The sequence below is a fragment of the Dasypus novemcinctus genome, chromosome X (genome assembly GCF_030445035.2).
Source record: "Dasypus novemcinctus isolate mDasNov1 chromosome X, mDasNov1.1.hap2, whole genome shotgun sequence".
Lineage (NCBI taxonomy): Eukaryota > Metazoa > Chordata > Mammalia > Cingulata > Dasypodidae > Dasypus > Dasypus novemcinctus.
The window spans coordinates 167,972,028-167,996,800 of record NC_080704.1 but is presented as its reverse complement, the minus strand read 5'-3'; the positions used below and the strand labels follow the sequence as shown (position 1 = coordinate 167,996,800).

Here is a 24,773-nt window from a genome sequence, read left to right as displayed (position 1 = left end):
AGATATAGTTCTCTTAGGATCCTCAGAGAGAAGGGAAATTGGTGAGCTGTGTATCTGAAATCATCAGGGGTTAGATGTATAGACAACTGGCTGGCAAGGGAGAGGGTAATATGAGGAGAACGGAGCTCTCTAAACTAATGCTGAGCAAGGCCTAAGATCCAATATCTTTTTCTATTGTTCAAAAAATCTGTCCCTCAAACAAAAGTCAAGGAACTGAGTCCTATTTACATGCTAGCTAATGGTATATTGGGGCAGGAAGGGGGCCCAACAGGTGTCAAAGGTTGAATATTAAATGACTATTGCACTGTTTTACTTAAAAATACTTTTACAATTGAAAAAGCTCTGTAAATCGTGGTATGTGCTTACAACTAACTTTTTCAGCAAAATTTTACTAAAATTTTATCTGAGGAATAAAAGAATTGTTAGGTAAATGGATTTGTTACTTACTCCTAGCACTCCCACTAAACATGCTGCTCCAAATTAAAATACTGTCCTCAGAAGAAACTGAGTAACTGCCTGTTATTTTATAGCAGGGGATGGCAAAATCTTTATCTAGAATATTCCTAAATTCACTTATTACCCAGAGCCCCCATGACTCTCTAGTTAACAGGACACCTATTTTTGTTTTCAAGGGCTGTGGAACAAAGTGTCAACGACTGGGTGGCTGAAAACAACAGAAATTTATTGCCTCTCAAAGCCCTGGAGGTTAGCAGTCTGAACTCAGGGTGTAGGCAGGGTCATGCTCCCCCTGAAGTCTGTAGGGAAGAATCTTCCTCTCCCCTGCCTTCTGCAGGTGGCTGGCAATTTTAGGCTTTGCTTGGCCTGCAGTATTTCAATCTCTGCCTCAGTCATCACATGACTTTCGTCTGTATCTTTTTTTCCTTTCTTATAAGGACACCAATCACATTAGATTAGATGCCCACCTTACTTTAGCATGACCTCATTTTAATTTAACTAATTCCATCTGAAATTACTCTATTCCCAAATAAAGTCACAAACTACGGGGGGTTAAGACTTCAATAGATCTTTAGTAGGAAATTGTCTTAGTAGTAGTAGTAGGAAACAACTTAGTAGGAAATTGTCATTCTTACCCCAGTTCTAGCTTAGAAGAGATGCTGCTTCTGAGATGGGATCAAGAAGGATTACAACTGATTTCTGTAGGCTACATGGAGAGTCTGAGCTGTGAAGTGACAAAAACACATTATGTGTCAGACCAGTGACATTATCTGTGCTAGACCACACCTGACATTGACACTGCAACCAGGGTTGGTTCTCTGAAATCTGGCCTGGAGAAGAGTCAGTTTTATAATTTATCCTTATAGATGATAATCAAACTAAGGATTTTCTGCTTGTTGGAAATTATACCTGCTAGTCCTGGCTCTGATTTGAAAATACCATGTGCCTTTAGGTGTGAAATTTTTTCCCTCTCAGGCCCTCAATTTCTCCAACATAAACATGAGAGGTTTGGACCAAGTGAACTCTAAAGCCTCCTAACAGCTCTGACATAACTAAGCATCTATGATTCCAGAAGATTCCACCTAATGCCATGGCAACTTTGTGAGTTAAGAGGTGAAGAACATCTACTGCCCCACCTTTGAGCCAACCAAAACTAAATAAATAAAGCAAAACATAAATTAAATTACAAGTGTATTGAGGTTATGGCTTTCAAAAGTCTGAGAAAAATCATAATATACATGTACAGCTGATTTTTTTCACTCTACCCATTCGGCAATAGTACGGGATAAACATTTTAGAATGAAATCTGAAAGTTTTGGATGGATACATTGTGATGTCAGGGCTTAAGAGTATTGATATTGATAATTCTGTAATTGGTAATATTAAGCTTCATAGCAAGAGTTCAAGGATGGGCTTTTTAAAAATTATATAGTCCTTCTGCCCTCTTGTGGAACTATTAGTGTACCACAGCAATTTTTTGCATCTCTTGGAAAATAGGCTGGTTGTCTTGAATAAGTTGAGATTTTCACTTTAAGAGCCCATAGTCCATTCTGCATGTTTGCAGAATATTATAATTTTTTATAACTCCATTTTAATGAAACTATTTTGTCTGAGGATTCTTCAGGGATTAAAAAAATGTTCTAAATGAGAGCCAGTATGAAGAACTGACTACTATAAAACCTAAAATGTTTATAGTTCCCACCCCTGCCAAGGTTTATTTAGATTGTGTATAATATAAAAATCAGTAATCCCAAAGCAATTCACTATCATGTTTTTGAAAAAACCAGAATTTTCTTATTCTTAAATACATGTTGACTAGAGAAAAAAATTTAACTACAGAAAAGTAGAAGAAAGAAAATAATAGGTATTTCCAATAACCACTATTAAATTATTTTATTCCAGACTATTTTTCTAAACATACCTACCATTGTTGCACATTGTAGGTGATTTATAATCTGCCGAATAGTGTATATTTATATTAATATTATAAGCATCTCCTCTTTTGATTAAATCTGTTTTGTAAACATAACCTCTTAAAATATTCATTCAAATTAATACCTAGTTAAGCATTAACCATTACATTTTCATGACACATGAAAAATCTTCATAAAGTACTTTCCAGGTTTGTAGCATTTTATATCTCTACTATCAAGTTTTAAAATTACCTATCTTACTGAACCCTCACTAAAATTGAATGCTATTGTTCATGTTTTTACTAAATTGAAGGGTGGAAATGTATCTACCTTAAATTTCCATCCCTTCATTAGTCCATTCAATAGTATTCATTTAGCCTCTATATTGTGCCAAGGCTTTGTTTTAAGCACTAAAGATGCATTTGTGAGACAAAAAAAATAAAGAATGCCTAATCTCATAGAGTTAACATTCCTATCAAGGGCAACACACACACACACACACTCATAAACAAGTAAAATATATGGTAACAGACAACAATAACAGCTAAGGAAAAGAAATCAGACAATAGGAAAAATTACTATTACAATAAAGAGAAACTTTTTCTCATGGGTTACCTACTTGTATTTGAGCTTTTATGACTATTATGTTTTATATCTTCTGGCAACTTCTACTTTTCTATTGAGGTCTTATTATTATTTTTTTATCAATCTACTTATCTACCATGCATGTGTGTGTATGTGTGTGTGTGTGTGTGTGTGTAGAGCAGGGAGGGAGGAAGGTTTGGGGACTTTGTGATTTGCATTTTAGTTTTATGATTTTGGTCTGCATGAGTTTTAATTTTTTATGTAAGCAAATGTCTGTATTTTCATTTGTAAATTCTTCCACTGCTTTTAAGCTTTAAAAATATCACCATCAGCAATTTGGTAAACATTTGCATTTTTATGGTTTAACTATTAACAACCATTCTTTTATAGTATGACCTATACTAGAAACTTCATATAAAGCAGGGTTTCTTAACTGTTTTTGTTCCACAGAACCCTCTGCCAGTCAGGTGAAAACCACCGACCACTTCTCAGAAAGTAGTGGCGCAGAGTTTTATGACACTCAACTAGCATCAGGTCTAACAGCTACACTGTAATTTCAAAGTATGGATGAGTGTAGGCGATTTTTCAAGATATGCAACAACTATAATGTGATATGAAATGAACACTACTGTAATTTATTGCAGACATTCATAAGTGAAAGAAATGGTAGATTTCAGTTAGAGGTCAGAGAAAATAAAGATAAGTTAATTTTTTTTTTCAATTCAATCTCATGGACCCCCTGAAATCTTTCCATGGAGCCCTTGGTGGGTCTGTGGACCAATGGTTAAGAACCCCTGATATAGAGCATTCTTTAGATAGAGAGCGTTCATTTAAATTTAGCATGTTTCAGGGAAAACTAGACTTCATACAGTCATATTTTGAAAATTGGGATATTGAAAATACATATTTGTCTTAGAAAACATCAAGTAGCTTGGTCTAATTGTTCAAAAGTTTAATAGTTGAATTAATATTTATTTCACATAGCTGGTATTATCAGGACTCTTCCAAGCCTGGCATGAAATAAGAAACCAAAATAGGAACTTGGAACCTGCATCCATTCAATTTTGGTGACTAAGAAACAACAATTGAGTCTCAAGACATCTTTAAGATTCTTTCTTCATCCCCAACTCTTAAAGTAATGAGATTATAGATATTATATTGCTAGTAAAATATTGTTCATAAAGAAATTATTTGAGAAATTCCCAAAATGACCTATTAACTTGGTTGATAACTCCACAAATGCTATTCTAGATTCTTCAAAATGCAGGAAACTCAATAGCTTGCCCATTTGTATAGTGCGAGGCCCAGTATTTCAGAGGGTTTCTTCACAGTGACTTTTTTTATCATTAAAATAAAAGGCAGATTCCAATGAATAAGTTAATCAACAAGGAGAAAGTGCCTTGAGAGAGATAAAAGAAAAGAATACAATTTGCTCCCACTCTCAAGGAGCTCAGAACCTTGTTAAAAAGCAACAACAAATACTAATGCTAGCACAACACTGTGACTATAACTAACAGCACTGAACTGTATATATGAATGCGGTTAAAAGAAGGAAATTTCCCAGAATAAAAATTAAATATATGTGTATATATGAAGCAAAGAATAAAAGCATAACTCAATAATACTGAGGTATAAACCAAGTTCTATGCTAAAATTGTGTCACCACATCTAATACTCATAAATCAATTGTGTGAAATAGATACCATTATTATCTATTTAATAGATGGGAAAATGGAGGCTCAGTTTTTATCCTTTGTCCAAGTTTACATAATTGATAAATGCCAGGGTCAGAATTCAAACCTAGGCCTGTGATGTTTACCACACCCTTACCACATTGCAGCCATCTATGAGCCAGAATAAATCTGCTATAGGTGAAAGAATGTAGAAAAAAGTTTTCATTAAAAAAGATTGAAATTCAGCAAGGTTTTGAAAGTAGAACTTGAACAGACAGAAAGGAGAAGATTGTTTCTATCAAGAAGAAAAATGTGAGCAAATTCATCGACTTATGAATAAACATGTCAGGAAAATTAAAAAAAAAATACATCAAGGAAGAGCAACAGCCTAACTAGAGCAGAGGATCTTGGTTGGAGGCAAACAGCAGGCTTTCAAACAGTTACATAGTTATTTTAAATAAAATAAGCACCAGCATTATAATAAGCACCTATTACTCTAATTGCTCACAATGATACCCTGAAAACATCCACTTGGTTTATTTTCATTTCTCCTTGTATTGTTAACAAATGATGAATTATCCTGGCTTTTTGCCTTTATTAGTATCAAAAGCCTCTAACTTCTAATTGAAAGGTTTTTTTGGTTTGTTTACATTAAACTATATGTTTTTTTAAATTTAAATTTAATTTAATTTAATTATCTTTTTTTAAAGTTAATAGATCACACAAAATATTACATTAAAAACATAAGAGATTCCCATATACCCCACTCCCCACTCCCATCATTTTTAACTGTATTTTTTTGAAGATATACAGATCATAAAAAATGTTACATTAAAAAATATAAGAGGTTCCCATATACCCCTCACACCCCCACACCCCCACCCCACTCCTCCCACATGAACAACCTCTTTCAGCATTGTGGCACATTCACTGCATTTTGTGAATACATTTAGGAGCACTGCTGCATCACATGGATAATAGTTTACATTGTAGTTTACACTCTCCCCGAGTACATTCAGTGGGTTATGGCAGGATATTAAAATATTATTGTTACCCTTGCTTTTCTTTTCTGAATGGCTATCTAGTATTTATTCTCTTAGTTTTGAAACTTTTGTTTATTTTACCTTATATAGATTCCTTTATGTTAACTCATTCTATTCTTCACCTTTCAATAAGGTGAGTTTCATCCATTTACATTATAGTCTTGCGTCTATTTAAGTCTTGCCAATGTCAATGTTTTCTAACTGTTGCTTTTTTATTCTGATTCCTTTTTGTTGTTTTGTTTTATTTCTCTCACCCTCTTTCAACCCTGTAGGTTCTTTTTTTCACTGCTAAATAAATAGTAATAGAGGAAAGGTTAAAAAAAACAATAATTTTAAGGCAAATTTATAGAACTCAAAATTGTAGAATTTTTAAAATCTATAAAAGCCCATACCATTAGATGTATTGCCAGAAATTTTCTTATTTTTTCATAAAGTCCAAGTAAAAGCAATATTTGGTAAAATCAAATTAATTGGAAGGAAGAGATTCCAATTGTATAGAAATTTATTTTAAATATATAAACTGGCTAAAGTCATCAACCTTGAGTATTTTTCAAATGTAGTATCAGGAAAATTGATAAGGTCTAAAAGAGTTCAAAAATTGTTTTTTTTTTTTTTTTTCATAATTCTGGAAGGAACCAAACCACACTGGTTAGGATTAATATACCTGGTTTTGAGAAATAGCAATGGAGAGTGAGAGGTCATGTAATACGTTACCTCTTTTGTATAAAATTTTTATAATAATATCACTATGCATTGTGAATCTTAAAGATTGGAAAAGAAGAGTGCACAAGATTATACCCAACCTATTTGAAAGGACCTTTATTTTCTCAGCAACTAGGTCATGGAAAACCAACGTTAATTTTTTGAGAAACAAAGGTCTCAAAGCATTTTGTAGTAGATATTAATTAAGTTGTGTTCTAATCCTCTGATTTTCTCTAGGAAACAGCATGACCTCATCTATTAACCATCACATCCTAGTGAAGAAAATGGGCAGAGCAAGGGAACAATTCCTATTACTTATTAGTCTGCAGGAAGTGAGGGATCATAAAATGCAAATGACTTGATTAGGAGGATCAGCCTAATTAGGGACAAATTCAGTTGTAACGGGGACAGATGACTACTTAACCGTTATGCATGCAGAACTTGGTTAGCTTAGCCAAAGGAAAATCTATCCATTCTTATCTATACAACACTGAGGCTTTCTTTTTATTGTTTAGATAATGAAGCTACAAACATTTAAATGCAATTTTTTAAAAAAGATGTGAAAGTATGTCTTTGGGTATGTTGAATTCCCTTAGCTCTATGGAGAAAAGATGGTACTTTAAGTGGTAGGGTTAAGGTTTTTTTTTTAATCAATAGAGCAAAGTATATAATAAAAAATAAATAAAAATTAGAGTTTCTCAAAGCTAGGATGATTCCGGCCTGTTATAGTATCACATTACATATCCTTTGAAAGATGTGCTCAAGAAGGCAACCTGACGAGTCCTTTTACCCTTCCTTCGTTTTCTATTTCCCAGAAAGGAAAAGGCACTCAGAAATATTGCAAAGGGTTCTCCACACTCATCACAAACACGCTACTCCAGGTAGCGCTTATTTGTTGCTCGAGGGTCAGTTAATAAACAATACACTGATTCAAAGTATAAGTAAACAAAATGATAAGCCACAAAGTTCTGTGAATCGTTACTTTACCCTCAGGGTTTGATACCCTACAATTTCCATTTTTGTTATTCTAGGTTGATGGCGCAGACTTACCACATTTCGATACCTAAGACGTTGGCGAACCCTTCTCGTTACCACACTTCCTGTGAAGTGACAATGGAGAACGCTAGCCCCCGGAAGTAAGCCCTTGCACTTCCGGTCCCTGAAATAAGGCTTCAGGAGACCCCATGGGTGCAGGGCCACTGGGAGCTCTCTGGGTTGCTGCCTTGAAGGCAACAGGCGGAAGTGGTTTTTGCCTTGGGCTCCGTTCTGGTCTATGCGCCTCCTCTCCAGCGCTCCTGCTAGCGCTCTTGGAACACACAGTGAGACCCTAGGACCCTCAGTTCACAACGTGGCCCCAAAGGTATGACTTCCCCACACTTTGACATTCTGAAAAGTATTTGATCATGAAAGTCAGAAGCTAAACAAGATGTTTTTGTCCAATCGGCCCTCCCCATCTTACCCTATTCCTTTACTCCTCCTTTCCCTCCTTGTAGGATTTCTCCCATTTTCCCTATTCCATTCCCAGTTTGGGGGTCACTTTTGCTCCTTGCGGCATACTACCAACTAGCCCTCCTTGATCCTTGTGAAGTCAGTTGGACAGCTCCTTTCCTATTGGGGGTTATTTTTATTTCTTATCTTCCCCCTCCTGCCCTTCCCCTTATTCTCTGTGGCCATTTGTGAAGGAAATTGGATTTGCACATCTTTTCGGTACTCCTTTTCCAGTTTTGGTCAATTTCCCGTCCACCCTCCCCACACACACCTACGCACCATCCTACTCCCACTTCCCCTTTGCGAAAGAACATAGGTTAGCCCCTCTTTATTTTATTTTATTTTTTTATTTCTGGTCCAGTTTGGGGCTATTTTTCTTTCCTATTTTCTCCCTTTCTTTCCCCCTTGTGAAAGAAGTTGGTTTCTGTCTGTTCTTTTCTCAATTTTTGGATTTTTTTTTCTCTCTTACCTCCCCATCCCTACTTCCTTGCCCCCGGTTAAAGAAACTGAATTTAGTCCCATTTTCTCTATTTTTTCCCCAGTTTAAGATCATGTATCTTTTGATATCCCTTCCTTCTGAACTCTTGCTTCCCCCTCACCATTTAAAAAAAAAATGAATTTGGTCCTATTCATTCTTTTCCCAGTTTTGTGCCTTTTTTTTTTTCATTTTCTTTATCAATCCCCTTTGTCCCATTGCGAAAGAAGCTGGAATTGCCACAACTTCCCCGGTTTTGAAATTTTTTTCCTTACTCTTCTCCTGCCCTATGCCCACTTCCCCCTCAAGGAGAAACGCAGATGAGAGCCTGTTTTCTCTATGCCCCCTCCACTTTGGGCCATTTTTTCCTTCCTAATTGCCTCCTGCCAGTACCCTACCCTCTTTTGCCCCCCTTGGACGGAGAATTTGGTTTTGCTTTCTCTATTCCTTCTTATTATCCCAAATTTCCCCTTCCCTTGCCTCAAAGAAGTTTTATCTGTTCCTTTCTCACTTTTATGTCGTTTTCTTTCTTATCCTCCCTTTCTAACCCTTTGTGATGGCAGTTGGATTAGGTCCTGTTGTCTCTATTATTTCCCCATGTTAAATTACTTTTGTTTCTTATTCTCATGCCCTCCCTACTCTTCCTTGCCCACTTTTGAAAGAAACTGAATTTGGTTTTGCTTTCCCTATTCCTTGCCTAGTTTGGGGTATTTTTGTTTTTATCTTTGCCCCTCTCTATCCTACCCTTCTCCTTTACCCCATGTGAAGTAAGTTGAATTTCGTACTATTATCTCTCTTCTTTGCTCATTTTATTGTCCTTTTTCTTTCTTACCTTCACTGCTCACCTCTTTGTGAAAGATGTTAGGTTCTATGTTGCTGTATTTCTCTTATCTTTAATAATTTTCGTCTCTTCAAATCCTGATTTCTACTCTTAAAGTTTTGGGAGACCCTAAAGTGCTTTTCTTTATATTTGTTAAATCTCTGGATATTTACCGTATTCAAAATTTAAACTCAGAGTTTTAAAAAAATTCATCTAAAAATAACAGTAGTGACCCTATTATATTTAAAATGAGTAACATCACAGTGATTATGTTCTCCTTGTTGCTTCTGGATTTTTCACAGCAGGCTTTTGGAACATTTCAAGCATGTTCCCTCTTCAAGGCCTTTGCATGTGTAGTATCTTCTTTCACTTCCTTCTGGTTTTAATTTAAGGTTATTTCCTCCCCCAGAACTATCACCCCTAAACACACATATGCTCACATTCATTATACCCTTTCTCTGTTTTATTTTTCTCAGTAGTATTTCTCATCAACTAACATCCAATATATTTAATTTAAGTTAATATCCAAGTCTCTTCCATAAAATGTAATCTCCACAATGGCAATGGTGTTTTTTGTTTGTTTTTGTTTTGTTGCCTGTTTTGTTCATTTCTCAAATCCTAGTGCCTAAAACAGTATGTGGCACATAACAAATACTCCATAAATACGTGTTAAATGAAAGAAAGAAAGAATGAATGTGCAACATTCCCTCATATGGGTATATAAAATATATTCATTTAAAATGGAATTACTCTAAAACATGGAATTTTCTTTTATATCTTATCTCATGAATTTTATTAAAAAATAAATCCTCCAAGTCACATAACTGCTAGATGGTTAGTCTTTTGTAGCAACACAAAACTAATTTAGCTTAACTACAATGCATACAAAAACATGAAATCTGTTTAAGATTGTGCTTCAATAGACAAATACAAAGTTCCGTGAAAATGGGCATAAATCATATCATTTTCACTCTGCTCATAAAGGGACTTTTTTTTGAAATCCTGAAAGTGTATCCCTTTTGAACTGAATATTTGGTTAGCAAAAAATAATTGTGGGAACAGATGTGGCTCAAAAAGTTGGGTGCCTGCCTCCCATGTAGGAGGACCTGGGTTAGGTTCTCACTGCCTCCTAAAGAATATGAGCAGAAACCACAATGAGAAGATACTACAACAAGCAGGTACCTCAACCAGAAAGATGCTGCTGTGAGCAGATGCTGCAATCAGCAATATGTCACAACAAGCAGATGCTGCAATCAGCAATATGTCACAACAAGCAGATGCTGCAACCAGCAAGATGCCACAACTATTGCAATGAGCAGATACCACAACAAGCAGATGCTGCAACCAGCAGATGCCACAACCAGCGGACAATGCAATCAGCGGGGAGCAGAAGTGACTCAAGTGCTTCGGCATTTGTCTCCCACATGGGAGGTCCCTAATTCAGTTCCCAATGTCTCCTAGAAGAAGACAAGCAGACAACAGACAGATGAGGGAGTCATGTTGGTGGGGGATAAAAATTTTTAAAAATAACATAAAATGAAATAAAAATAGTTAATGAGCACCCCATTGTTTGTATTGTAAATACTTCCTTCTTTATGTTAAATACATTAACCAAAGGGTTGATTTGTGCTTTTATATATTTTCTGCAGCTGTACCTTATAATTTTTTTAGTTCTTTAATCAGTGAATATCAGTGTGGTACATTGTCTCCTGCTTTTCCACTGTCTGCTGATTTTCTAATCACTCTTTCCTCTTCAGCTCAGATCTACTGGTACATTTCAATAACTAGAAGCTTTTATAATGTGTAAAATAATCTTAACATAGATTATTACGAAGTGGTTTGATAGAAGCTGAAAGCCGTTTTTCATTATTTTATGGTTAGTAAAATTCCCACTTTTCCTTTAAATTTTGGGTTTTGTTCAATGTAAAATAGTTCACTATTTGATTTTATATTTGGAACTTGAGTAATATTCTTTCATAGGCTCACCAGATATGACAATAAATATTTCCAATCGTAAGGAGGTTGTTGCATGAATTTTGGTGTCTTAGAGCTAATTGCCTTTTCAATAGCTAAACAAGCTAAATTTTATAATTATGCTCACAAGGTAAATAAGATATAGTATAAAAATATTTATTTTATTTTGCCCTAAAGGAATCAACATAAAAAGAGAGATGGCTACCCCTATACCAAAAGCATTTTATTTCTTCATAGGCCTAGTTGATGGCAGGGTTTCTTTTCATTTGCTTCTATGACCCACTGCTCTCCCTTGTTGGGTAGAAGAGATTTTATTTCAGCTCCCCATGCTTTCTTTCAGTTTAGTTCTGTCTGAAGTATGTAATTGTATGTACATATGTTTATATGTATACATGTACATATAAATAACAAAAATCCCCTCAAGTTATACGCCTGGAAATAACATCCAATCCTAATTTCCATGGCTGATGCCAATTTTTGTTTTTTCTTCCGTCTTGTATCTGCTCTTGCCTGGTTTGACAGATGTAAGTTGGCGAAGAGGACCTCTGCTTGCACGGCAATCTTCTCTAGACGTCTTAACTGCATTTTTAAAGCATAGACCCATATTTACTTAATTTCTGTATAGCCTTCTGTCTCAGTACCACGTGCGGGTAGGTACGGTGCCAGTTTGGTTCCCCTTATTTGAGACAGGACCTACAATTGTGCCTTGGCACAGAGTTTTCCCTAAGTGTTGAATGAATGAAATAATTAAAATTATATCAAATCATCAGATTATCCTATTTTTCAAAAGATTGGCTAAGTTAACTTAGCCCTTGTAAGCAATCAATATATTGGATCAATTACATTTTTTTTTTTAAAGATTTATTTTTATTTATTTAATTCCCCTCCCCTCCCCCGGTTGTCTGTTTTCTGTGTCTTTTTGCTGCGTCTTGTTTCTTGTTTCTTTGTCCACTTCTGTTGTCGTCAGCGGCACGGGAAGTGTGGGCGGCGCCATTCCTGGGCAGGCTGCTCCCTCCTTCGCGCTGGGCGGCTCTCCTTATAGGTGCACTCCTTGCGCGTGGGGCTCCCCTACGCGGGGGACACCCTGCATGGCGCGGCACTCCTTGCGCGCATCAGCACTGCGCATGGGCCAGCTCCACACGGGTCAAGGAGGCCCGGGGCTTGAACCGCGGGCTTCCCATGTGGTAGACGGACGCCCTAACCACTGGGCCAAAGTCCGTTTCCCTTCATTTTTAAAAATAATGTTTGCTCTGTTCCTACTATGACAATTGAGTGAACAGTTAGCATTCTTTATCCCAGAAATGAAATTCAAGTACACTTTTTAAAATATTGAATTTTGACCCTCTTTTTGTTCTCAACAACATTGGCCTATGGAAATCTAGGTTCTTGAATCTGAGTGGGAAATTTGCTTTATAACTAGTAGCTACTGAAAGTAGCCCTGGCTCTGGGACTCTAAAGATTTGCCTTCTGCATTATTGTTCAGGAAAAAAAAGGCAGTAGTGAGAAGAGAAGCCCTGGGAATGAAAAGTCCTGTATACCTGTAAAAATAAAATCATAAAAGTGAAGTCTCCCTGTGATAAATTGAATTATGTATCCCAATTTGGACATGTTCTTAATCTACATTCTCATCGATATGAATGCATTGTAAATTAGACCTCTTGATGCTATTCTTTTCTTACTTTGAAGTTAAGATGTTATTTTAAGTTAAGGTATGGCCAAACTGAGTGAGGTCCAATCATAATCTGGATTTCTGGAGGCCTTATAGAGAGAAAGAATCAAGAAATCAAAAGTGAGAAGTCAGTGTAACCAAGAAGAGAAAGGAGAGGACATTGCCATGTGATATTAGATAGGGGCACAAGCCATGGAATCCTAAGGATTGCTGGCAGCCAGCAGCAGAACATTACAAACCTTGGGGAGAAAGAATCTACTTGCTGACACCTCTTCTTGTTTAAACCAAGCCTTTGTGCTATTTGTCATAGCAGCCTAACAGAGTAAAATTCTCCCTTATGGGAGAAATGGGGCACACTCACCAACCATACATTAAAGAATCCTGCATTTAGATTGAATTCCCACTAAAGGAGGAAGATAAAAGAGATTCCTTCTTTCTTTTTTGGATATGAGATAATAAGCACAAGCCTAAAGGAATTGGGAAAAATTGCTTACATTTCAGTAAATAAGGCAGCTGGTTCCAGCTCCACAAGAGCTATTTCAACTCCAAACACAGCAGCAGCTCTGTAACTTTTAATCAGCTCATTAACTTAATAGATTTACTGTCTATCAGAGAAAAAACACATAGGAAATTCACTAAATAGAGATCCTAGGGTTTCAGGGAGCCAATTGTTTATTTGCCATATTTTGTTGATTCTATAACAGCAAAAATTATAAAACATAGCGATGATTTAATGAGTTCTTTGGGAAAAAAATCTCACTAAATTGAATATGTTACTGTAAGTCATATTCTGGTTTCAGATATAAAAATATAAAATGTAGTCTTAGAATAAAAATACATTAGTAACAAATTAGAAGATAAACAAAGCAGTGAGTGAGGGAGAAACTAAGGAACAAAATCAGGGAGCACAAAGTATCAGGAAGCCATAGGTGATTTTGTAAAATTTCACTTTTCAGTTTGACCTTGGGGTATTAGAGACAGTTGAGGGGAGTATTAAATTTACCCAACTGATTTTTTTACTTGAAAATAAATATTATATATTCACTGTAAAAACTTTATAAACTGCTGAAAATTATATAGAGAACAAAAGCATCCCAAATCATTTCACCATCCAGAATAACACTGTATATTGTCTTCTAGTCTTTTACCTACGAATGTACGTGCTCACTAAATCTGTACAAAATATTGCATCACACTGCCTCCACAATTTCATGCTCAACATTTTTAAATAAGTATCTTTTGAGCATTCTCTAATGTTAGTTTTAAAGGTAAGAAAACATTTTATTGGATGCATAATCATCCATTGTATGTATGTGTGTATCATAATTCAACCGTTACTTTGTTAATTGCTGAATATTGAGCATAAATACGCTTTAGTAATGTATATACTTCATTGGAGGTTTATTATTCACAATGGCTTGCCTATGTACTCCATTTTAAATTCTGAGATATTTATTGTTTTTTCTCTGACGCTTCATTTTTGTAATGAACATGATATCAAATCATTGCTCCAAAATGTTCCTAAATAACTAACTTTGGCTCTCCACTAAGTCAAACTTTTATAACCTATTCAAAACAAGTATGTAACCTAGACTCACAACAGTTTTCTTTCGGCTACTACTTTAGTCTAATTGGAATCTCCCAAGAGCACTGATGTGTCTTCCATAGATTACAAGTGTGCCAAGATATTGACATCTTCAAGAGGCCAGGTGGGAAGGAGGGAAAGTTGATACTCCAGGTCCTGACACTACTGTGAATGTTTATTATCATTTTATATGTGTGTCATCATGTGGAAAGAGTTGAAATCATTGACCTTAAACTGCAACCTTCAATAATAAGACCTCATCCTTTAACACTTGGATTATGGAAAAGTCTCAACTGGTATGGAATTTATTTTTGGCTGGCTACCTTGATATCCATTCCTAATTCCATTTTTCCTTGTCATCGTCCACTATGGAAGCTGGAAGAGCTTAAATACTTAACTTTCCTAGCATCCTTGGAAGCTGGTAGAAACTGAGTGGCATCATTTTGGCTGGAGAGGCAGAAATAGAAGTCAGCTTGGGGATTTTGGGATTTTTTTGGTAAGTTATTGATTCTTTGATAAAAAGAACACATGAAACTAACTTTTTTCCTGTATAGAACATGGAAATGATATGGAGCTGAAGCTATCTGACGAAACCCTGAGACAATATATTTGAACAAGTATGAAAAGTGAATGTGTGTTGACATCCTCTTAGAACTCTGAGGGAAGTATGAAAAATGAGCCTCTGCTGAAGTCCTTTTGTGACACCTTTTCAGAACTCTGACCAAACAGTGTGATACATGAATGTATTCTGCCAGGGAGACCCTTACCCTAGTAGAAATATGTTTAGCATCATATTTACAAGTAACTTTATCTTCTCTGAGGGTGCTGGCATAATGAGACAAATTGTTCATGTCCATTGAAACATTTCCAGATGGACCCAGATTCTCAACATCTTCTGGGCAATGGTAACTATAGCAGTTTGATATAATTGATGAATTCAGAAAAGAAACACTGGATTATGCTTGTAATATGATCTGTACCTGGGGATGATTGAGTTATGATTAGGGCATTGAGCCCCACCCAGTCCCCACCCCTTGGTGGGTGGGGACTCACAGATAATAGGCATGGCGAAGGACAGAATGGTGGGCTGTTAATGTTGGAGTTTTGATTTTGAAGTTTGATGCTGAAGACTTAAACTGGAGACCTGGGAAGTCAGCATGCAGTGGAAAGAGAAGCCAGCCCCAGGAAGGAAGGAACCTTGAAGCCAGAGTAAAACAAGCCCAGGAACGTAGGAACCCAGGAAGCCTGAATCCTCACAGATGTCGGCAGTCATCTTGCCCCAAATAGACTTTGGTGAGGGAAGTAACTTATGCTTTATGGCCTGGTATCTGTAAACTCCTACCCCAAATAAATACCCTTTATAATAAACCAACCAATTTCTGGTATTTTGGATCAGCACCCCTTTGGCTAACTAATACAGTAACATTCATGTCTTCTTCCAGACTTGTTATCAGTTTATTAGATAAAGGCTCAGCAAACAACCACCCATGTTTGGCCCGGTGCTTGTTTATCTAAAGAGTTTTTTGAATACAGCTACAGCATCCATATACTCAAAATTGGCTATGAGTTGTGTGGTTGCAACATCATTTGACTCTCAAAGTCTAAAATATTTGGCTTTTGTGGAAAAAAAGTTTGCAAACCCATGAATAAGATAAATAGACTATTCTCGTATTTATGTATAAAATGGTAAATCTGGAAATATTCTAAAGCAAAAGAAAACCTTTGATAAATGGAGAGCCCTTTTATTTTATATATGTGTTGATACACATGCTTGGTCCTTCAAATATATGAAAATGACAGTATTTTGTAATCATTATAATGTCTGAAAATAGGTTTTTCCACTGAGAGTGTATTACCTGCTGTTAATCACAAAAGGCCTACATGTAATACAAGAAATTGTTTTATACAGTACTTCCCCATTACCAAAGTGTGTTCACCCATACTTTCTCTTGCTCCACGCCAACAAATCTGAAAGCTCTTGTCTTACATTTGACAAATGTGACAACCGAGGTTAAAATTTTTGAATAACTTGTCCAAGGTTACACAGCTGACCAACTCTTTACAGCGTCTCTGTGGGCATTCTATTCCATATGCTTTCACTAAACTCTGTGGGTAAACATGAAAGAAAAATACACCACTTTCTCTAGTTGACTGTCATTTTGGAGGCTAGGTTTATTATTGAATAGAAGATTTATTTTGATAACAACACACACTAACAATTGAGGATGGAATTTATATAATCTGTAATGTGTCCTTTTCCTATTCTTAACCTTCATTGGGTTGTGATCAAGTAAAACAACAAAAACAACAATAAAGGTAAATTGAAATAAATTTTAAAAGAATGAGGGTGAAGTCTAGGCCACACTCACTGCTCTTTGCAGGACTGTGTTTACCAGTATGATGCTCTGTTATCTAATTGCTGAATATCAAGTCCTTGTCTCTTATATCTTACCCTCATAAATGCTGCTGATACAATTTTTCCCACAGTCAAGTCGTCACCCTTCTTCCTGCCTACTTGTTTTATGTCCCAGCTAAAATACATAGTAAACAAGGAAATCTTTTTCCATTAAGAAATCTGTGTCCTTTTAGTCTCTGCCAGATGACTTTTCACTTACTTGTCTGTCTATTGTGCCAAATGCTAATGGCGTTTGGGCATATGACCATTGCCACATTAACGTAGAAACTAATGATTTTTGTATGTCTTTTGCTTCTCTTTGCCTTCAATTTCCTGTCCACCGCAGTACATAAATAATAAGGCACATTTCAGGAGGGTTCTTTCCCTATCACTTAACATTTCTCCTTTAATGGCCCATAAATTTGACTACTGTTTGTCTTGTTTTTGCTTTTATAAAAAAATGTTCTCATTTTCAAAAACGTTGTGAATAATTTAAAAGTAGTTTCCAAAGCATAACATTTTCCCCTGTAGTATCCGAGTAATTTACTTGGTTTTATAACTTATAGGCCTAGTATTTTAATTGCTCTGATTTAACAGATAATATTTTGAACATCTTCGAGCAAGCAATCTAATATCTGCTGTCCAATTGGAATATTTAGATAGAAACTTGAGGCAAATATCAAAGGTATATTTTTTAAGCTATCAACAAAATCAATTCAATATGTGATAATTTTCCACAATTATCTATATACCACATTCTATTCTCTGCTTTGCTAATTTAGGATAAAACTGCAGATTCAGGTTTGATGTTCATGATACCAAATATACCTGTAAATTATGATGAAGTCATCAGCCAAACTTTATATGGAGAAGATAGCAATACAAGCTTCTTTGATACAGCATGACATTCAGAATCTAAAATCTTTCTTAGTTTCTTATTTTAGGAGTTTGCCAACATGGCAAATTATTTATGTAGTTGAGGTCATAGAAAGTACATAATGTTATTTTTTTATACTCTTGATTGTTTTTACTTTAACACTACATTAGTATTTCCCCATCTGATTATAAAATCATTGTGAATCATTTTTTTTTACTGTTAACTGTAGTCTATATGTTATCTTGGACGTGTTTTTCCCATGTATCTCCATATTCTTAACACCTTCTAATAGAGGAACGTTCTTGTATTTGTACCACAATCACTGTCTACCAAAAAAATCATTATTTTTTACAATCCCTAGACTATCCTTTAGTTTTCTTTCAGTTGACATTAATCTCCTTAGGCTACCGTTTCCAGCCACATTCACATTATAAATTGGCTGTGTTAATTATATTCACTGTAATGTGTTTCCATCAATTTTATCCTCTTTTAAATTCTTTTCTTACATCTCAGTGATAATAGAAGATACCATTTCTCTGTTTTTAAAGTTTAGGGTACATCTGATTTTTCACTGTATAAATTATGGTGCTTAAAAAATTTTTATCTGAAGATTTTCCCACTCTTTGGATCATTTTCTTAGATGAGATTCATATAAACACTGGATGAAAGGAATGTCAATGTCATTGGGTATTATCATTTTAAAATATAATTTTATAATTAGAAAATAGAGCCATATGTTGTTACTTTGATGGGAAAATATTAAACTTGTTTAAATTTACATTTCTTTGATATCTAATAATGTTGTATATATTTATTTTTATAAGCCTATTAGAGAGTTGTGTTTCTTCACTTGTGAATTTTCTGTGCATGCTATTTGCTCAATTTTCTATAAGGGATTTTAATAACTTTCTTAAAACATTCATATGAGCTTTTAAAATGTTACTATATTCATTATATTTCCCCAATTTATTGCTTCCCTTTTAACATTCGTAGTTGCGTTTTTAACATCAGAAATTTTAAGATTTAATCCAGTCAAAGTAATCACTATAACATTGATTTCTTTCTGCTTTGAAACTGTGAAAGTCTATCACTGCTACCCCATGCTTAATAAATATTCATCTCTGGTTTCTTCTAGGTTTTTATTGATTATTTGATTTTACCTTTATTTCTGTAATCCAGGTGGAATTTATTTGCTACATGAGATAAGAGGAGTAAATCAATTCATTTTCCCCAACAGCTAAAACTTAGTATTAGCATACTTTACTGCTTCTCTGTTACTTTATGGTATTCTTTATCATACATTACATTTTATATATGATAAAATATTTTTCTAAATTATCTCTTAGTGTGAGTGATATCCATACTTTTTATTTGACATGCCTATCAGTACAAAATTATTTGTACATGTATCATCTATATATGTGTATTTATTATTATTACATCCGTGTACTTACATTAATATTAATTTATACCTTGAGATCAAGTGGAATTATACTTTCTAATATATTCACCCCACCACTGGTGAATTTTTTTCCATGTCACATCCTGGCTATTAGGTGATTCCTATTATTCTAACTATAACATGATGTAAAGTCTTTTTTATCTCTTCTTTCCCCTGTATTATTCTTTCATCAAACATATATTTGGCATTCACTCCTCTATAAACATATGTATCATTCTATAAGTTTTCCTGAAGAATCTCATTTTGACTATAATTGTAATTTCATTGACTTATTCTTTTATGTAGTCTTCTAATCTTGAGTCATGGTGTAGCTTTGGTCATCTTCATGCCTCTTGGTAGAATTTTGGAAACTCCACTTAAAAATGCTTAAAATTTTTTCGTCTTAGATACTGCATTTATACATCCATTTGCTGCTATAGGAATTGAATCTTTTCTTTTTTTACGTATTATTTTTAACATATTATTGCATGTATAGGGCGACCGTGTGATTTTATCATCCAAACCTATTTCATTCCGCACCCCCCCCCATGGGTCCCTCATCTCTTTGCTCGGTTTTTTAGCTCATTGTTTGCACTTGTCCGCTCATTGTTGTTTTTTGCCCGTCTTTTTTTTTTTTTGTTTTTCCTTTGGGAGGCACCAGGAAATGAACCCAGGACCTCCCATGTTTGAGGTCAGCACTCAACTGTGTGAGCTACTTCTGCTCCCCAAACTAGTTCACTTTTTTCCCGTTTATTTTATTTATTTAAAAAAATTAAATTGTATTTTTATGAAGATATATAGGTCACAAAAAATGTTACATTTAAAAATATAAGAGGTTTCCATATACCCCACAACCCATCCCACCCCACTCCTCTCACATCAATAACCTCTTTCATCGTTGTGGCACATTCATTGCATTTGGTGAATACATTTTGGAGCACTGCTGCTCTGCATGGATAATAGTTTACATAACACACTGAATATACTGGGAGAGAGTGTAAACTACTAGCTCACTTTTAAGCGTGAAAGGGGGCAGCAGTCATAAATGAGATTGCCTGGGTAAACCATGTTGTCTGTTCATGCTAGGAACATAGAAAGCTCTTTGAAATGGAGAATGCAGTATAGATAATTCTTGAGCTTTTTCTGTAAAGGGGAGAAATTGTAGTTATAGAACAACATAGTATCAAATAATATTTGCTTATTTATTTTTAAATTTAACATGTTTGTTGATAATAAGACCATTAAAAATGGAGATGTAATACAGTGGGATTAGTAATTAATGAAGAGAAGTATGTGAGGAGGTCACTGTGGAATGGAATTCACAGCATAGCAGGAGTATTAAGCATTGTGATTGGAAGGAAAATGGAAAAGATGTATTGGGACGCAAATAAGTTTGCAGGTAAGAGGTATATAATAATGGAATACTCATCAACTGTTCTATACAATATTGGGAATATTCTAAAGGTTTTTCAAAGCATCATGTAGAATATATATTGGAAATGGGTTTAGGATATAACAGTGTTTTTTTTTCCAATCACAATTTCAGGTAAAATCACTTTTCAGTAAAATACCACTGCAAATGTATATGCACATTTTATAAGCTCCATCTACACAGACTTCTTTTATGTCATACCATATTTTCACCTTTAGTCTATTGTTCTCTATAACTATTCGGAACATATACTCTTAAGAAAACCAAAAAGGCAGTACACTCTGGTTTTTATTTCTCCTAAAGCTCCTTTAAGTTCTTGGCATTCATTAACTTCACCTCTTAGAATAGCTATGCTTGCATGTTTTTTGCTATATTAAGTTGTTTTGTTTGTGCCTCTCTCTGTGGAACTCTTTTGGAAGTGGATGCTATATGTAGTCCAAGATTAAGACATCTCTGATCACATTTGGAGATCCTGTAAGGCAGGACCTGTGGAGGTCCAATTTTCATGAGAGACCATGGTGTCTTTTTGGAAAGAGCTACTCCCCAAACAGGATAGTTTTCTCGTACACAAGTTGTTTCAGTGACCTTGTGTCATTGAACAATCTGGATGATAGAAAATACACTGTACTCAGTAACACCTCTTCATGCAGAGGCCTGCCAAGGCTGGAGAACTCTTTCTTTTAGAGCCTCTATCACCTTTCATGGTTAATTCCTTTCTCCCAGGTACACTGAACCCTCAGAACAATTTCTGATCAGAGCCCTGTGCTTTAGGCCCTCCTTTCCCTTCTCTCTCTTCCCCTTTCCACTAGTCCAGAAATTTCCATCTCATACCATGGACCTCCAGGGCTTTGGTTAGACAGAAATGACAGGTAAGAATGAGAGGATATTAAAAGCTTTGTACTATTCTGCACCCTTATCCATTTAAAACTTCCTTGTTCTAAAAAAGGGACTACACAAGAAATAGTTTCATAATCAGGTTTTCCCCAAATGTCAGTCATTTGTTTACCATCTTCATGGTTTTGTCCATCCCTGTTGAACAACCTGTACCATCATTTACTTAAAATTTTTCCTTAAAACAACTCATGACTAACATCTCCATTTACTTTTATTTTGTTCTAGGAAAAAAAAATCTGTGAAATCACAGATTTGATGTGCTAGATATAGTTTTACAATCTGCATTTATACAGATGTGTAAAACTACAGAAATAATATAAATTAATGGGGAAATATTTAGGGCAGGCATGTTTTACCTTTGAAAATAAACTATGGCACAGCAGCTGCCTGTTTAATTTCCTAATTGGAGCAAAGGTTCCTCTTTCCTTTTCCTATCATCTACCTTATTTCATAAGCGGCTAGGCTCGATTTAGCATTTTCACGTTTTGAAGTAAGCCATTTAACCTTTTAAACCACTAACAACATTCTTGTGAAGAAAATAGGGGCTAGCACCTTTTCATTTGGTGTAAAGGCTAAAATGATATCATTTTAGCTACGAAAGACTATCTCAGTAGATATTTTGAGGGCTTGTTTGCTAAGGATAATTTGTTGATTCTGAAAAATTAAAAAGATGGAGATCAGATATTAGGTAATTTTTAATTTTTAAAAAATAAGCAAAATTGAGATTTGGAGTTGAAAAGAGAAAGTGCTATTACTTTTTTTCTTTGAAAAGTAATAAAAATGACAAGGATATGAACATTCAAGACTGAAAGAAATTATTTGGCCCTAAAATGCCTTAAAAAAATATCCACTGTAAATCATAGTGCAGACTTTTCCAGAGAGCTATCAAGCATGTAAGGGCCATTTTTAGCCATTTTATCCATAATATTGAACCATATTAATATAGATTAAGTTAGGGTTTATATGGTAGCTTAAAAATTTCAAGACAGAGGTAAAGATAAATTGAGTTACTCTACCCAATAGGAAGGCAGTAGAAGTCTTTAAAACTTAGCTACCATGCTATTTTAAATCACCTCAACATTGTGTGTCTTAGTTTTGTTGGTTATAAAATGAGAACACTTATGATTCATCTCTAAGGATTTTGTAGGTCTTAAGTTATAGGCTGTATAAGAAGCAATTCTGTAAAGTGCTATACATCTATTAGTTTTCATTGTTCTGATATTAATATTTCACCTTTTCTGGGCATGGTTTTAAGCTTTCAAATTTGGAAAAGGAGTGCTTGCCCTCATGCTCCTAATGAGTGCATTTTAGAATCTTTATACTTTTCAAGAGGGATGATTTCACATTGATATGTTCTAGTTTTTAAAACTTAATTCTGATTTTCTTTTTATAATTAAATTTTATTTCCAATATTTGTAACAGTAGTTTCATTTTCTGGGTATCTGATGTTGACTTAGACACTTGAAAAACATGCTGAAGTTGCATGACTACTTTGATGGAAAAAGGCACCAAAATTTATAATTTAATGATAGTAAATGATTTCTTATCATATATATCTATCTTCACTATGTCATCAATTCTGAACATCAGGAATTAACCTGTTTTCACCAATTCTCATTGCTACTCAGCTTTTAACAACTAATAATTTTGTTATGGAGCAAAGCCTACATAATTTCATATATTGGAAGAAAATTTATTGATCACCTCTCTTGGAAAGGGATTGTGTTAGATGGTGAAGAATTACTCAAATAAATACAAAATTATAACCATGGTGATTGATGCAAAAGAGATGTACCTGGTACTAAGAGACCTCATAATAGGCATATTTGATTTAGTTTCATGTATGTCAAGAGCACGTTGCCCTCGGAAGGTAACTGAGATCTGAAGGATGACTGGGAGTTGATTAGTTTAAGCTGGTTTATGGTCTGATTGTAGGCATAAGGAATAGCATGCATAGAAGGGAAACTAGCTATTGGGGTCTTTGAGGAGCACCCAATAAATAACCACCCTTTTTACTGCTTAAGTTCTGAATACGTTTGGGGGTGAGAAAACCAACAAGCAGGGCATAAAAAAGAAATGTTATCATCTTTATTAATGACAAAGTTGTTATTGGAGAATGTGCCTCAGGTGTTAGAGCCAAATTCACTTCCTAATATTGAATGCCCGGATTAGTCATATTTAATTGCCTAGCTACAAAAGTCCTCGACCACTCTCTGAAGAGAGAGAGAGGCCTTTTGTGAAATTTACAACATCAAAAAACAGAGCATTATTTGAACATTGTGTAGAGCAAATGTTCTTAAGCATTTTTGTTCCATGGACTCGTTTGCCAGGCAGGTGAAATGAATACTATTGTAATTTATTTATTACATACATTCATAAGTGAAGGAAATGCTATGTTTTAGTTAGAGGTCAGAGAAAATAATGTTGTTGTTGTTTTTCAATTCAAGCTCATGGGCCCCCTGAATGAAGATTAAGAACCCCTGGTGAAGAGTTAGTTGAAAAGACTATGTTGGATGGGGGGATTGAAGAAGGAATTGGGGATGAATGATGAAGGAAGTTTCTACAGGAGGCTGAAGGACAGGGACTGGACTAGGGTGGGGCAAGTGAGGCATCCAGGGCACGAAGTTCATGGGGGAACTCACTCTCAGAAGTCTGCAAGTACAGCGTCAGCACCAAAGAGCAGGTGCCTCCTTAAATTTGTGCTGCCCTGGATGCCTCACTTACCTTACCCTAATTCTGATCTTATTGCAGGGCATGGGATTGAAGGCACAAGGGAGGCACTGGCCTTGAGAAAGAACAAGGATATTTCATCATTTGAGACTGAAAGAACAAAATAGAAGTGGAGATGTGTGCTGATAATTTAGTAGCTAGTGGATGAGAAGTTAAGGGAGATCGCACACCAGATGGTCTGCATGTCCCTTGGTAATGAACTAGGAAGCAAATTTGACAGCTTGAAATCATTACCGTTGAGTTTGAGTAGGAATCTGAGAGTGAAGAATATTTGAAATTCGCTGACAAATGATGAGACGTTCTGACAAGCAGTCTTGAGGACCTTGTTAAGACTTAAGATCAGTTTTCATGGTTCTTTGATCGTCTCCACTTGTGTACACTACCTATGTTCATGAGTGGCAGAGGTATAACATAGAACTAATCCAGTGTAGAGGTTTTAAAAGGTGAGTGTGGCAGTGAGTAATAATAAAAGGTGCATGCAAGAGAAGAGTGCAGGTGATAAACCATGAGAACTGGACATAAGATATAGAAATAGGAGATGCCAGCAGGGTGAAAAATGAGTGGAAGAAAATAGCAAGATCAAGGGAAGACAACCTTGGACTCAGTGACGCTGAAGAAGAG

General features: G+C 35.3%; 1 long non-coding RNA gene across 1 annotated transcript in view; it reads left to right on the top strand.

The window, feature by feature from the left end:
- The first annotated feature begins 7,591 nt into the window (after positions 1-7,591).
- The window catches only part of LOC139438085 (uncharacterized), a 131,405-nt gene continuing 114,223 nt past the window's right edge, over positions 7,592-24,773 (top strand). Inside the window, exon 1 of the long non-coding RNA XR_011647972.1 lies at positions 7,592-7,732. This is a non-coding gene — a long non-coding RNA (uncharacterized lncRNA). The remainder of the gene's footprint in view (positions 7,733-24,773) is intronic.